This window comes from Dama dama, chromosome 18, assembly GCF_033118175.1.
Source record: "Dama dama isolate Ldn47 chromosome 18, ASM3311817v1, whole genome shotgun sequence".
Taxonomy (NCBI): domain Eukaryota; kingdom Metazoa; phylum Chordata; class Mammalia; order Artiodactyla; family Cervidae; genus Dama; species Dama dama.
Window position 1 is genome coordinate 14,972,363 of NC_083698.1, and position 16,650 is coordinate 14,989,012.

The following is a 16,650-nucleotide window of genomic DNA, read 5'->3' on the forward strand; positions in this document are numbered from 1 at the left end:
TACAGCTCAGGGGGATAAACCCAGAGATTAATGGGGGAACTGGTTTTGAATTTTTGTCATGATTCATCTCTGCAAGGAATTAGCAATATAAATAAGTAAGTAGTCATTCTTTTCTAATCTTCAGTTGTGGAAAGTGTTTTATATTGTGAACACTAGAACAATATTAGTTACTGATTTACTACTGATTATTTTTTGGTTTGTAGGTATATTCCAAGAGCTGTGAATATATAAATATCAGTTTTTTAAATAGAATTGCATCAATTTTGGTGACTATTAATTTTAATCAGTTTTAGAAGATACTTTTAGATTGCGTTTGTTGAACTTTATTTGTACTACAAAAAATTATTTTTTTAATTTGCCTTTTTTATCCTCTTTTATTGAAGTACATTTGACATGCAATATTATGTTAGTTTCATGTGTACAACATAGTGCTTCAACATTTGTTTGCATTGCAAAATGATCACCTCAATAAGTCTAGTTACCATCTGTCACTATGCAAAGTTAATACAGTATTATTGACTGTACACCCCATGCTATACGTTACATCCTCATGACTTATAACTGGAAGTCTGTATTTCTATAACTGAAATTTGCATTTCATTTTGGTCTCCAAGACTGAAGAATATGTTTATTTATTTAGTTCACTAACCTAAAGATAACAAAATACAAAAACAAGCCAATAAAAAAGTCCCCACAAAACCACAGTTCGATTTGTGTGTTTGTCTTGAGTGACAACTAATTCACATATGCATATGGAGACACATATAAAATAATAACTAACAGATGGTATAGCTGCAAAGTAGGATTTATAAAGATTATTATCAGCTGGTGGTACTGAGATACTACTGTGGTTATACTGACAGAAGACACAAAAATTGCTTATAATAATAAACTGTGACACTAATATCCCCCCAACTTCTGTTAGCCAAAGCAGCTTACTGCATATTTAATATAAATTTTTTAATGAAGACATAAAATAATCATACAGCCAGTTTGTACTAGGGAATTTAATAGACAGCAGTTGTAAAAACAGTAAGATTAGTAACAACAACAACAAAACACTTGCTAAGATCGTTAAGTGCATAATAGTAGAATCCCTGGAGAGTAAGGTGAGGATTTGGGGGCCTCTGTTTATTCATGTCATTTGAAGTACACATCTCAGTCTAGTGCAGTGTGCACGGTTTTTGTATTTTCTTACTTCCATTTTTACAGATTGTTGAGTTACATGTGAAATTCATAGTTTAGTAATTTAGGGAACAAAAATTGATCTTTTGAAAAAGGCATAGAATGAACATGTATTACTGAAGTGTTCACTCTTTTTTTAATGTGTTTTTTATATTTTGCTTTATGTCTTTTGACAAAGCTATAGGCCATCAGATTCTGTAGGGATGAATTTTCTTTTTCTTTTTTTTTTTAGATAGTCATTAAAATGAATGAAAATATCCTTGAAGTTTGTGAATTCCATATGGTGTAGACTTTGGTTACCACTCCTTAAAAAGGGGTTTAAGATTATCTTATTAAAGACTGAATTCTGTGTAGAAAAAAATTAAGACTGGGTACTACAGAAAAAAGGAAACTTTAGGGATTCTCAGGAATAGCGAATATTCATCCCCTGGTTATCATGATTTTGGTTTTAAGATTTTTTAAGTATAACATGATACATGTTAATAAGTTCATAAATTTATATTATGGGGGTTATAATGATGATTATGAAACTATTCTCACAAGATATTCATAATCCAAATACAGGTACAATGGGAATTGCTATTGAAGGCAGTCTAAATTGGTACAACCATTTTTGAAAGCATTTGGCAATAAGTATCAAGAATCATAAAGACATTAACATACTTTGACAGTAATTCCACTTTTAGGATTCTAAGAAAATACTCTTAAATCCACAAGAGGTTGTATGTGCAGAAAGATGGCAGTCCACTTAATGGAATATTTTTTAGTTTTCAATAAAATATAAAGACTCTTGGTTTCATAATTTCAGTTAGAAAATTTGAGGTGCAAAATTATATTTAAAACTGTGTAGAAAAAGACAATGTAATACATAAAAACATTAAGAGTAATTGCCTTGGGAATGTTAGATGAATGGGTTAAAGCACACTCTCCATTGTTCACATTTTCCTGTTTGTCTGTGAATATATCTTAATTTTAAACGATAGTAAGTTTGATGGTGAGGATTTTGCCTAACAGAACTTTTTTGGATGGCAGCTGAGACTACGGAGGGAGCACTCTCCTGAGGATGATCTTGGGAGATATGTAGGTACTTTCCTGCCCTGGCTTATTTACGATCTCTTAGTTGATCACAGAGCATTACATCTGATCACGGCTTGTCCAAACATCTGTCCTCTCACCTAGGGATCTTTCCAGCAGGGAGAAGAGTGACTGACTGAAAAGTTATTTTTCACCTATCATGGGCAATCACACGGCCCAAACTTTTCTCACTGATCCACTTGGCTGTCTATTTCGTTGTATCAGTTATAAAGTCATATTCCCCCCTCTTAGGGTTACTGGTCTGAACATGTATTTCTCTACAGACCTTGTTTTTTCCTCTGTATCTATGAATCTGAAACTCTTAGTTTGAAGATATTAGTTTCTCCTTTTATAACAGTTTCTGGGAATATAATTTTATCCAGGATGAGTGAGAGGATCTTTGTGTTTTGTTTTCCTTATATAGAACTATTTCAAATTTTTGATTTACTGGGAAATGAAGCACAGTTGGATTACTGCAGTGCTTATGTCATTTAAATGGTAAATTTAATTCTTTGATGTGTTTATCCTCCTATGCAAGATACCTTTTGGGAAAAAGATTTTGTAGCGCGCATCTCTCCAATCTTTGTTTTCACTTGAATTAGTGGGCCATATAATACAGTAGAAAGTACATTTTTTACTGGATTCCTCTGCTCACCAAGTGTTTGATCTTGGACAAGTTGCTAAGCTTCTCTTCAACTTCAATTCTTAGTCAATGAAGTCGAGGGATTAGATGCAGTGTCTGAGATCTTTTCCTCCCCAGAAGCCCTGGCTCTTTACCTCTTTGGAAAGTGAACTGGAATTTTGCCACCAAATGCCAACCTTTATACTGCTTCTTTGATTGGAGGGGGGAGGAAGGGGGTAGGGGGAAACCTGCTACATAATGAAGATTTTAGGTATTGATTAATCAGGCTTTCGTGCTGGCTAGGAAGGAATTGTCCAGAAGTCCTTGCAGGTAAATTGTCGGACTGCTAAAACCATTTCCAAGATCCTTGCTCTTGCTTGCAGAGTGTGTTTGGGAAAATGATGAATTTGGCCACTGGTAAAGAACAATTAAAATACCTCATGATTATGTCTTTAAAACTATAAACTTTGTGCTTTTATATTTGACAGATTAGCATGGGTTGTTCATTGCTCGAAACACTGGCAAGATAAATTAGCTTGAGACGTGCTTCTCGGAGTTTGTGAAGATCTTTTCCATCACTTCAGACTTGTTTGTTTCTGTTACCACTACGTCTCAGTCCTAGTTTCAGTTTTGCTGGAAAAAATTAGAATGGAGAGGTCATAATTCTGGTACTTTCTGGCTTCCGTTGGGGTTAACAAGCACACTGAAACATTATGTTCATTCATCCTAGCCAGAAAAGGCCAAACTATGTGAGGTGTATGAGAGGTGCCCCCGCTTCCATCCAAAACGCACATATGGTGTGGGGAAGCCGGCAGTGGGAGTTTGACGCAGTGTCTCAGCTCATGTAGAGTCTGTTGCTCAGCACCAGTACTCCCTGCCAGAAACCTGCTCACCTGCTGCTTTTGTAGCTCCACTTGATGAAGCTAAGGTGAGCCTAAAGTGACCACAGTGATATTTATTCAACTTGAGCAGTCTTCGTTTGCTAAACGTTATGTAACTGTAACCGCCTGCCTCCTCTGTTGATTCTTCACAATTGATTGCAATTAGAATCAAAGAACCGGAACCTGTAATTGCGTTGCACAGAGCTACATCAGATCCAATATGTATCTTTATTGAGTATGTTTAGAAGGAGGAACTGAAATGTGGAAATGCTGGCTTTTTGCTGAGAAAACCAGATTTGCTGTCTCCAGTTTAGGAATTATTTTCAAAACCAGAGAGGCTATTCTGTCTATCTGTCGGTAGTCATTTGCTTGTCATTTTTCCAGTTTTCACTTTTGTAGTTTTAAAAACCACAGAATCAGCAGGGTGGGAGGTCCATGTTGGGAGAACAACTGTTCCCTATTTCCCAAAGCCATCTTTTTTTCTAATCCCCTGTTTTTTTAATTAGTAACAAATGGTCCTTATTTTTCCCTCCTCTGGCTCAGGTTACAGTCGTACCTTGTCACTCTATAGGGAGTTCAAATTAAAGCACAACCCTATTTATGTTGTCTTCACACACAACTAGAGATTCTTTTTCAGAAGGATAAATTTCATCTCACTCTTTAGGCCAGGAAAAACTGGCCTGCAGGTATGTACTTGGCCTAATTGGCATTTTCTGAATATTCCACTTTGTACCTTACTGAGGATTCTTGTGAATATGCTTATGAGAGTGCACCAAAATGAATACATAGGGGAAAAAAAAATCACACCTTAGCTAAACTCAGCTAAGTTTACATAGATTTTACATTTTTTCCCCAGACCTGACCTAACAGGCCCCATTTCTTACTGTATATCAGGTTTTTTTTTTTTTTAAATGAACTCCTGTGTTCATCCTATCTTTTTAAATAATTGGTTATCAATTTCTACCTGTTCAAGGACTGTTTAATATCCACTTTTGGAATGTCATATTCTTAGGTACATGCCTTTCACACATTACCTTTTAAATTAGTTAAGAAATCATTATGGGTTTGAATTCCTAAATTTTCTCTAATACTAGTTATGTAATAGAAAGTGTGTGGACTAGAGCCTCCTAATGTAAAAGCAAAAAGCCATAATTTTTTTTTTAGGGAAATGCAACCCAAATTTTCTCTGCCTTTTTATGCCTTTCTGTCCTTGGAGAAGGAGAAAAGATTGGCATATAAGTCCTATACCTAAGAGCCCAGTGCCAGCTGACCGAGTACAATTTACATAATAATAAAATGCCCCTGAACACTTTCTCAGAACTTCTGAACTGAAAAGAATCAGTAAACTGTTGCATAATCCTACTTCTTAAGTTGGTTTCGGTTGGAGAATAATTTGAAGAACATGCTGTCTCTTTGTTCATGTAGATATTCCGGGATTTATTACTAGATCAAGCTGGCCCATTGGAGAGCTGTATATTCCTATCTCATTGCCTCAGTGCAGCACAGATTGCCTTCCCTGAGCTGTTTTTCAGCCTGATTGAATAACTCTGTGAGAAACTGTTGTGTGGAATACGCTGTGACATTTATTATGGAGGAATTACCGAGACATCGTCTGCCCTCTTCTGTAGTTGCCCCTGTGTGAAGTCCCACTTAGGTCTTCTGAGTTCTTACTGCTTTTATGCTAACAGAAAATATTTTGTTTCTCCTGAGGTGGTAATACTCTTTCTCATGGCCACTGTGAATTTGGTACCTAGTCATTTTTCCCCAATGTGCTTTGGCAGGAGGTAGCTCAGACCTAAATTTGTAGCTCAGTTTTAGTAATTATTTAGAACCGTATAGAATATACATCTGCTTTCTTTATTTTCTTCTTATCTCATGCTCCTGTATTTTTCCTGGTTATGATTTTTAAATTTATTGTGACTCTTCTATTGGCTGCTTCAAATTCATTGTAAAGAAGAAAGAGTTAACATAACATATGCATTTATCTGTATATTTATGTATTAGTTTTATATAAAAAGTATATATTTAAATTGTGCTTTTTATTTTTTTTAATTTTTTTTTTTATTAGTTGGAGGCTAATTACTTCACAACATTTCAGTGGGTTTTGTCATACATTGATATGAATCAGCCATGGATTTACACGTATTCCCCATCCCGATCCCCGCTCCCACCTCCCTCTCCACCCGATTCCTCTGGGTCTTCCCAGTGCACCAGGCCGGAGCACTTGTCTCATGCATCCCACCTGGGCTGGTGATCTGTTTCACCATAGATAGTATACATGCTGTTCTTTTGAAATATCCCACCCTCACATTCTCCCACAGAGTTCAAAAGTCTGTTCTGTATTTCTGTGTCTCTTTTTCTGTTTTGCATATAGGGTTTTAATAGGTTATAAGATATACAAGTTACAAGATATATATGTATGTATATATATGTGTGTGTGTGTGTGTGTGTATATATATATAAAAGATATATGTGACCCCATGGACTGTAGCCTGCCAGCCTCCTCTGTCCATGCAACTCTCCAGGCAAGAATACTGGAGAGGGTTGCCATTCTCTTCTCCAGGGGATCTTCCAGACCCAGGGATTGAACCTGGGTCTCCCATATTGCAGGCAGATTCTTTACCGTCTGAGCCACCAGGCAAGCGCAGGAGACATACACAATTTCCAATTTTAATTCTCTCACTCTTCTTTTAAAAAATTACATGTGACGAAAGCATGAGCTTTTTTAACTGTGAGGATGTGTGTGACACTGGGCACCTTACTTTCTCTCTGCCATGCCTCAGACTCGCGTGCTGAGTTCCAGTTTAACATGATTTCTTCAGGTCCTTATTGACTGGAGGCCCCAGGTGAAAGGAGCCTCCTTGCCAGATGATCAGCTCTGCCCAGCTGTAGTCAGGCCATGTGCCTTAGGCACATGCTACCCTCAGCCTTGCACATTTACCACTCCAAGGTCTCCGACTTCACACACTGTTGTTTCATGCTATAAATACGCTTTAGGTGGTTTCCCTGTTGAATTTGAGGTACCGGTGGAAGGACCTAGAGAGACACTGTCTTGGGAGTCATGCTTCAGAGAAGCCCTGCAGTAGCATCAGTAGCTGCCAGGGTGTGAACTTCATCCTCAGACAGACATGGAGCTCCAGTCTTGGCTCTCCATGTATCACTGTGGTACCTCTGATAAAGTACTTAGGCTTTCAGAACTTTAAGTGCCTTTGCTGTAACATGATGATACTATTTACTTTGCAGTGTGTCTGTATACACAGTATCTGACATACCAGATACTCTATAAGAGTTTCTTTTTAAATTGGAAGGAAGTCATGGTTGATGATTCCCACTCATACCTAAGTGGGATTGAAGGGATTGAATCAGCTAGGAATTGGGCTCAGAAAAGAGTCACAGAGACATGGAAGGTAGTGGCTTAAATTTAGGACTTTATTTTTCCCATGTGTTGAGAAGACTGGTGGAAGGTGGTGGGAGCATTGTTTCAGGAGCTCAAGTATGGCCAGGCTGATGTTTTATGATTCTTGTTTTTTTCCTCATAGTTGCAACATAGCTACTGCAACTCCAGCCATCATACCTTACTTCCAGGAAGTTGGAAAAAGGAAGATAGCTGAGGGAGAATAAAAATAACTATGTCCAGAAACTTTCCAAATAGTCTCTAACAGTTTTCCTGGCTCTGTTGTGTCACACACTAGGCTATCCCTGGTGGCAGGAGACCCTGGGAGATGTTTTTTGTTTAGTACTTTAGTACCCTCAGCAAAATGAGGGTCCAGTAATAAGGAAGAAAGGGAAGATGAATATTGGATAGGCTGCAAGCAGTCTTTGATGGAGCTGGAATTCAGACTTGCACCTGAGTAACCACAAAACCTTTGCTTTGCACTGTATTGCTTTCTTGCATAACTTGAGAGAAATAAGAGCAATGTGCAATAACACATTGTGTGCAAGGCACACATCCGTAGTGTGTGCCCCTGGGGCCCCTAATAACTATATTTTGACCTAATCATTTGGATCTCTGCTGTGGCTGCTAAAGGTTGTCCAGGCCAGGTGGGAAGGAACAGGCGGTGGTACTTCCCTCTCAGAGGGGCTGGCGGCCATCTCTGGATTTCTGCCTCTGGGGTCAGGAGCACATTCTTCAGGACAGAGAATGAGGCAGAGCAACAGTGAACAATATCAAGAGGTCAGAATCCAAAATTAAAAGTTGACAGAAGGCTTGGCTTAAAGACGGGTATCTTCTCAAGTCAGAAGCCAGGGCATCATCTTTGCTTTCTTCCCTCTTACCCATGCTCAACCCAGCTGATCACCAAGTTCCTTTGTTTTTGCCTCACTCTTCTGTCCTGTCCTCGCTCTCCCCACTCCACCTGCAGTGATCCGTGAGCGGTCCACTCACGTGGACTGTTGGAGAGGGTTTCTGAAAGAGCCTTCTGCGCCCTAGTCTTTCATTCAGCCCATTCGCCACAGATCTGAGCATGCACTTGCCTTCTTTGACCACATCTGAGGCTCTTAGCTTCTTGCAGGATAAGATCCAGTAACCTTGGTCTGGTGTGCGTGTCTCTTCATGATCTGGGCCTGCCACTTGTATGAACCTCCGGGTCTGTCCTGTGTCACTATACAGTTTCTGATCATGCTGTGAACATCTTCCTTTCTCCTGGAGTTTGTATGTGCAACTCTCCTTTTTTTCCTAGAGTGCTTTCTTTCCTTTTTATACAAATCATTTCAACTTTTTACTTTGGAGTATAGCTGATTAACAATGCTGTGATAGTTTCGGGTGGACAGCAGAGGGACTCTGGACTGCTTTCTTTATCCCGTACCCGTTTTGAACACTTTAAGTGTTGCCACTCACCCTTCAAACTCCTCAAATATTTGGCCTCTTGGGTGCCAACTTTGTCTCCCTTGTTGTTGCTGTTGTTCAGTCACCAGTCTGATTCTTCACAGCCCCATAGGCTGCAGCACGCCAAGCCTCCCTTTCCCTCACCATCTCCCAGAGTTTGCCCAAGTTCATGTGCATTACATGGGTGATGCCATCCAGCCATCTCATCCTCTGTCACCCCCTTCTTCTTAGGCAGCATGAAGACCTCTCTTCTGCTCCTTCGGCACCTTTGCATGCCTGTGTTCTGGCTCCCTGTGTCCTGACCAGAAGCATCACGACTGGGGGGATCCTGGCTGATTCAGCATTGCATTCTCTGTGCCTGGCATAGGGTCTTTTCCAATGAGTTGGCTCTTTGCATCAGGTGGCTGAAGAATTGGACCTTCACCTTCAGCATCAGTCCTTCCAATGCATATTCAGGGTTGATTTCCTTTACGATTGACTGGTTTGATTTCCTGGTAGTCCAAGGGACTCTCAAGAGTCTTCTCCAGCACCACAGTTTGAAAGCATCAATTCTTTGGCATTGAGTCTTCTTTATGGTCCAGCTTTCATATCCATATGTGGGACTACTGGAAAAACCATAGCTTTGACTAGACAGACCTTTGTCAGCAAAGTGATGTCTGCTTTTTAATATGCTGTCTACTTTTGTCATAGCTTTTCTTCCAAGGAGCAAGTGTCTTTTAATGACATGGCTGCAGTTACCATTCTCAGTGATCTTGGAGCCCAAAAGAAGAAAATCTGTCACTGATTACACTTCTTCCCCATCTATTTGCCATGAAGTGATGGGATCAGATGCTATGATCTTAGTATTCTGAATGTTGAATTTTAAACCAGCTTTTCACTCTTCTCTTTAACCCTCATCAAGAGGCTCTAGTTCCTCTTTGCCTTCTGTTATTAGAGTAGTATCATCTGCATATCTGAGGTGGTTATTTCTTCAGGCAATCTTGATTCCAGCTTGTGAGTCATCCAGCCTGGCATTTCACATGATGTACAATCATTTCACATGATGTATATGAGTTAAATAAGCAGGGTGACAATATGTAGCCTTGACATACTGCTTTCCCAATTTTGAACCCAGTCTGTTGTTCTCTAATGCCTAAAAACAATACTTACAAATAATAAGTGTCAAAATAAATGGTTGTGGAAGGAAAGTAGCAGTTGCAGCAGCATTTCAGTTAACCAGTGCCTGGGAAGCCTGCTCTAGGGTGAATGTGCAAGTCCAAAGTCAGTGAAAGAGAATTTCCACATTTGTATGCCAGACCAACGAAGACCTTCTGAAATCACACTTGTGCAAAAGGGCCACTGAATCAAACAGAAGGTGGTACACCACTGGTAATTGGATAAATCTCCAAGGATGTTACTTATTGTTTTAAACTTCTGCCTCATGCCTGTTGACATTGAGAACCAAAATCAGATTCTGTGCTTTCAACTTCAATAGTTGTAGTTTTGCTCTGAAAGAAAAATGGACTCAGTTTCTGGTACAACATTCTTTAGTCCTCAAAAGATTCTGTGAGTAACTTTTCATTTTTATCATTGTCTAACTAAAACCTTTTCATACTGTTCATGGGGTTCTCAAGGCAAGAATACTCAAGTGGTTTGCCATTCCTTTCTCTAGTGGACCACATTCTGTCAGCCTCTCCACCATGACCCTTCCGTCTTGGGTGGCCCCACATGACATGGCTTAGTTTCATTGAGTTAGACAAGACTGTGGTCCTGTGATCAAGTTGGCCAGTTGTCCGTGTCTGTCTGCCCCTGATCCCCTCTTTCAATTGCCAACATCTGCTGGATCATCAAAAAAGCAAGAACATTCCAGAAAAACATCTATTTCTGCTTTCTTGACTATGCCAAAGCCTTTGACTGTGTGGATCACAATAAACTGTGGAAAATTCTGAAAGAGATGGGAATACCAGAACACCTGACCTGCCTCTTGAGAAACCTGTATGCAGGTCAGGAAGCAACAGTTAGAACTGGACATGGAACAACAGACTGGTTCCAAATATGAAAAGGAGTACGTCAAGGCTGTATATTGTCACCCTGCTTATTTAACTTACAGGCAGAGTACATCATGAGAAACGCTGGGCTGGAGGAAGCACAAGCTGGAATCAAGATTGCCAGGAGAAATATCAATAACCTCAGATATGCAGATGACACCACCCTTATGGCAGAAAGTGAAGAGGAACTAAAAAGCCTCTTGATGAAAGTGAAAGAGGAGAGTGAAAAAGTTGGCTTCAAGCTCAACATTCAGAAAACTAAGATCATGGCATCCGGTCCCATCACTTCATGGCAGATAGATGGGGAAACAGTGGCTGACTTTATTTTTCTGGGCTCCAGAATCACTGCTGATGGTGATTGCAGCCATGAAATTAAAGACACTTACTCCTTGGAAGGAAAGTTATGACCAACCTAGATAGCATATTAAAAAGTAGAGACATTACTTTGCCAACAAAGGTCCATCTAGTCAAGGCTATGGTTTTTCCAGCGGTCATGTATGGATGTGAGAGTTGGACTATGAAGAAAGCTGAGTGCTGAAGAATTGATGCTTTTGAACTGTAGTGTTGGAGAAGACTCTTGAGAGTCCCTTGGACTCCAAGGAGATCCAACCAGTCTGTTCTAAAGGAGATCAGTCCTGGGTGTTCATTGGAGAGATTGATGCTGAAGCTAAAACTCCAGTACTTTGGCCACTTGATGCAAAGAGCTGACTCATTTGAAAAGACCCTGATGCTGGGAAAGATTGAGGGTGGGAGGAGAAGGGGACGACAGAGGATGAGATGGTTGGATGGCATCAGCAACTCGATGGACATGGGTTTGGGTGGACTCCGGGAGTTGGTGATGGACAGGGAGGCCTGGCGTGCTGCAGTTCATGGGGTCACAAAGAGTTGGACACGACTGAGCGACTGAACTGAGCTGAACTAAAACCTGGTTAGCCTGGTTAATAGATAATTCCCTAGTTTCTTATCCAAGTTCATTTTGAACTATTTATTTGTTTAAATATTTCTTAAAACATTTATTTGGAGCAAGACTCTGTTAAACATTGTTCTCCATGTCTAAAAATGTTGGAGATATTATTCTGTGGAAGATTTGTGGTTAAAAAAATTTGTGTTACACACCTAAAAGCTCATCATTGCAAAATCATGCAAGATGGTTGGCCATAGTTGAACTCCAGGAATTGGAAGCTATAATTCTGTCCCTCAGAGGCAGTCTTCCCTCAAGCAAATTTCAGGGCATCATAAAGCTAACTATCAATTAACCAAATGAATCAGTTAGCCATACTACTTACAGCTTTCCTTAATCAAGTAAGTATTAAGGAGTTTTATTAGTAAAGAAAGAGCTACAGGAGAATGTGAGATCTGAAGAATATGCAAGAAATATAGGCTAAATTATGGATGAACTGTGGATAAGAGCGGCAGATGAGAATGCTTAGTTTTTCTGACATATCTCACCTGATCTCATTATAAGTGACTAACAGGAATATTTTTTTCTATCTCCAGAACTTTTGGAGTCAGTTATAAAATGTATAATTCCAGTAACTTTCTGGTTTCTCATACATTGCCTATAACTATTAGTCAAGTCAAAACCCAATCTTAAAATTTCCTAACAATAAATGTGAAAGAAGACAGAATTCAGCAACACATCAAAAAGCTCATACACCATGATCAAGTTGGGTTTATTACATGGATACAAGGATTCTTCAGTATGCAGAAATCAATCAGTGTGATACACATTAACAAATTCAAAGATAAAAACCATATAATCATCTCAATAGATGCAGAAAAAGCCTTTGACAAAATTCAGCACCCATTTATGATTAAAACTCTTCAAAAAATGGGCATAGAAGGAACCTACCTCAACATAGTAAAGGCCATATATAATAAGCCTGCAGCAAATATTTTTCTCAGTGGTGAAAAACTGAAAGCATTCCCCCTAAGATCAGGAACAAGACAAGGGTGTCCACTTCCACCACTATTGGTAAACATAGTTCTGGAAGTCCTAGCTACAGCCATCAGAGAAGAAGAAGAAAGAAAAGGAATCCAGATCGGAAAAGAAGAAATAAAGCTCTCACTGTTTGCAGATGACATGATACAAAACATAGAAAACCCTAAAGATAGTATCAGAAAATTACTAGAGCTAATCAGCTAATTTAGCAAAGTTGTAGGATAAAAAATCAATACACAGAAATCACTTTCATTTCTATATACTAACAATGAAAAATAAGGAGAAATTAAGGAATCACTCCCATTCACCATTGCAACAAAAAGAATTAAATATCTAGGAATACACTTACCTAAGGAGACAAAAGAACTGTACACAGAAAATTATAAGACTAATGAAATAAATCAAAATGACATAAACAGATGGAGAGATATTCTATGTTCCTGGGTAGGAAGAATCAATATTGTGAAAATGACTGTACTACCAAATGCCATATGTAGATTCAATGTGATTCCTATCAAATTACCAATGACATTTTTCACAGAACTACAACAAAAAATTTCACAATTCATGTAGAAACACAAAAGACCCCGAATAGCCAAAGCAGTCTTGAGAAAGAAGAATGGAGCTGGAGGAATCCACCTTCCTGACTTCAGATTATACCACAAAGCTACAGACATCAAGACAGTATGGTACCGGCACAAAAACTGAAATACAGACCAATGGAACAAGATAGAAAGCCCAGAAATAAACCCATGCACCTGTGGGTACCTTGTTTTTGACACAGGAGGCAAGAATATACAGTGGGGCAAAGATAGCTTCTTCAATAAATGGTGCTGGGAAAACTGGACAGCTACATGCAAAAGGATAAAATCAGAACACTTCCTAACACCATACACAAAGATAAACTCAAAATGGATTAAAGACCTAAATGTAAGACCAGAAACTATAAAGTTCTTAGAGGAAACCATAGGCAGAACACTTGATGACATAAATCAAAGCAAGATCTTCTATGACCCACCTCCTAGAGTAACAGAAATAAAAACAAAAGTAAACAAGTGGGACCTGATTAAACTTAAAAGCTTTTGTACAGCAAAGGAAACTATAAGTGAGGTGATAAGACAACCCTCAGAATCGGAGAAAATAATAGCAAATGAAACAACTGACAAAGGATTAATTTTCAAAATATACGAGTAGTTCACACAATTCAATACCAGAAAAACAACCCAGTCAAAAAGTGGACAAAAGACCTAAACAGACATTTCTCCAAAGAAGACATACAGATGGCTAACAAACACATGAAAAGATGTTCAACATCGCTCATTAGTAGAGAAATGCAAATCAAAACTGCAATGAGATATCACCTCACACTGGTCAGAATGGCCATCATCAAAAAGTCTACAAACAATAAATGCTGGAGAGGGTGTGGAGAAAAGGGAACCCTCTTGCACTGTTGGTGGGAAGGTAAATTGATACAGCCACTATGGAAGACGGTATAGAGACTCCTTAAAAAACTAGGAATAAAACCATTATATGACCCAGGAATCCCACTCCTAGGCATATACCTTGCTGCTGCTGCTAAGTCGCTTCAGTCATGTCCGACTCTGTGTGACCCCATAGACGGCAGCCCACCAGGCTCCCCTGTCCCTGGGATTCTCCAGGCAAGAACACTGGAGTGGGTTGCCATTTCCTTCTCCAATGCATGAAAGTGAAAAGTAAAAGTGAAGTCGCTCAGTTGTGTCTGACTCTTAGTGACCCCATGGACTGCAGCCTACCAGGTTCCTCCGTCCGTGGGATTTTCCAGGCAAGAGTACTGGAGTGGGATGCCATTGCCTTCTCCGATATACCCTGAAGAAACCAAAATTGAAAAAGACAAATGTATCCCATGGTTCACTGCAGCACTATTTACAATAGGTAGAACATGGAAGCCACCCAGATGTCCATCCACAGACGAATGGATAAAGAAGCTGTGATACATATACACAATGAAATATTACTCAGCCATAAAAAGGGATGCATTTGAGTCAGTTCTAATGAGGTGGATGAACCTCGAACCTATTGTACAGAGGGAAGTGAGTCAGAAAGAGAAAGATAAATACCGTGTTCTAACACATATATATGGAATCTAGAAAAATGGTACTGAAGAATTTGTTTACAGGGCAACAGTGGAGAAACAGAGAATAGACTTATGGACGTGGGGAGAGGGGAGGAGAGGGTGAGATGTATGGAAAGAATAACATGGAAACTTACATTCCCATCTGTAAAATAGACAGCCAACGGGAATTTGTTGTATGGCTCAGGAAACTCAAACAGGCGCTCTGTGTCAACCTCGACGGAGATGGGAGAGAGTTTTAAAAGGGAGGGGATATGTGTATACCTATGGCTGATTCATCTTGAGGTTTGACAGAAAACAGCAAAATTCTATAAAGCAATTATCCTTCAATAAAAAGTAAATTAGTTAAAGAAATGGGAAAGAAGACAAATATAAGTTGACATTCGTTGTTTAACAGAAGTTGTTAATTATTTTACATCTTGAATATTCATTTTTGAGGACTAAATACTGGTACCTCTCTGTCGCTTATTTTTCTACTAACGATCATCCCTGCCTCAGCTCTTGAAAATGGCTTGTTGAGTTTCAGTTTTGCATGCAAGCCCTTAAGCGGTCCTTTGTAGTTTCACAAGAGCTGAAATGCTTGTTAGTCTGGAATTTAGTGTATTTTAGTACTTATTTGTTTTCAGTTTTCTTGATTTTTTTGGAACTCTCTTCATGAGGAAATCCATGGTTCTTAACAATTAGTCATAAACCAGTTAGGAATTATATAATTTACCTTTTTGGAACTCTGTTCAAGTGGCAAATGTAAAGATGGCAAAATTTCAATTCATCTTTGGTGATGTGGCTGATCCTCAGAGAAAAACCAGACTCCTGAAATTTGTGGCAGGAATAGAAATGTGGCCAGAGAAAGCAAGTAGTTTAAGAAATAACTTGTTTTCAATGAAAATTAAGCATAGCCTTTTAGAATACAATCCCTGTTTCTAGTGGTATAGCTTTTTTGTGTTTTTACTGTGTTCATTAACACAAAGGATAAGTAAGCTCACTAGTGGCTAGAGATTTGACTCGCAGGAAAACATTAGGTAGTAATTAAGAACACGGCCTTTCTCCCCCCCAGAGTTGTGAAATTTTAACGGCACTGCCGTACGTGGCCTCTACTCGCCACATGTAGCTGTCGGGCACGTGAAATGTGACTCGCAGTCTGAGATGTGCTGCAGTGTAAAATACATACCGGGTTTCAGAAACGTGGTGTGAAGGAAAGATTGTTAAATATTTCAATGATATTTTATGTGGATTTCATGCTGCCATGATAACATTCTGGATATATTGCATTGGGGGAACAAAAAGTATTAAAATGAATTTCACCTGGTTTCCTTTAAATTTCTTACTGTGGCTACTAGAAAAGTTTAGAATACAAATGTGGTTTGCCTTATAGTTTTACTGGACAGTGCCAGTCTAATAGACTAAAAAAGTCTTAGTTTGTGTAGTAAATATTAATTATTAGCATGTTTAGTTCAGTTTTTAACCTCTTGAATAGTCAATGCTTTTGGAAGTCTGGGAAGCCCGATCATTTCTTTTGCTTTTTCAAGGGCTGCACATTGAAGCCGCTGTTCTTTGCAGTTGCCAACCCTGATTCAGCTGACTGATACCAATTGGTAGATAGTTCTAGAAGGAATAATTGCTGCTTTGTGTCCAAATGAATGAACTGCACCTACTGTTTCTCTGCTTTACACCTTTTCCCCTGATGGCTTTTACATGGTTTTTCATGACGGACTGATATTTATAGTAACATAGATCTAAATTCATGCAGGTTTTCAAAGACCCAGTTTGTATATCACCTTATACCATAATTTACGATATGTCATAAATTATCACAGCTCAGCATCTTATTTACAACCCTTGAATAACATTGTCACTTATTATCATGTTATTATTGATAATAAATATTGATAACAGCAAGTGAGTTTTTGCAATCACTCTTTTGTAAGAAACCAGTTGAAGCAGAACCTACATGTTGCAGGATCTGGGAAGCAAACATTTATGAATA

General features: G+C 38.9%; 1 protein-coding gene and 1 long non-coding RNA gene across 5 annotated transcripts in view; one reads left to right on the plus strand and one right to left on the minus strand.

The window, feature by feature from the left end:
* UMAD1 (UBAP1-MVB12-associated (UMA) domain containing 1) overlaps positions 1-16,650 on the plus strand; it is a 311,916-nt gene that overhangs the window by 172,828 nt on the left and 122,438 nt on the right. The window lies entirely within an intron of this gene.
* The window catches only part of LOC133072099 (uncharacterized), a 152,668-nt gene that overhangs the window by 3,837 nt on the left and 132,181 nt on the right, over positions 1-16,650 (minus strand). The gene's annotated exons all lie outside the window — the stretch shown is intronic.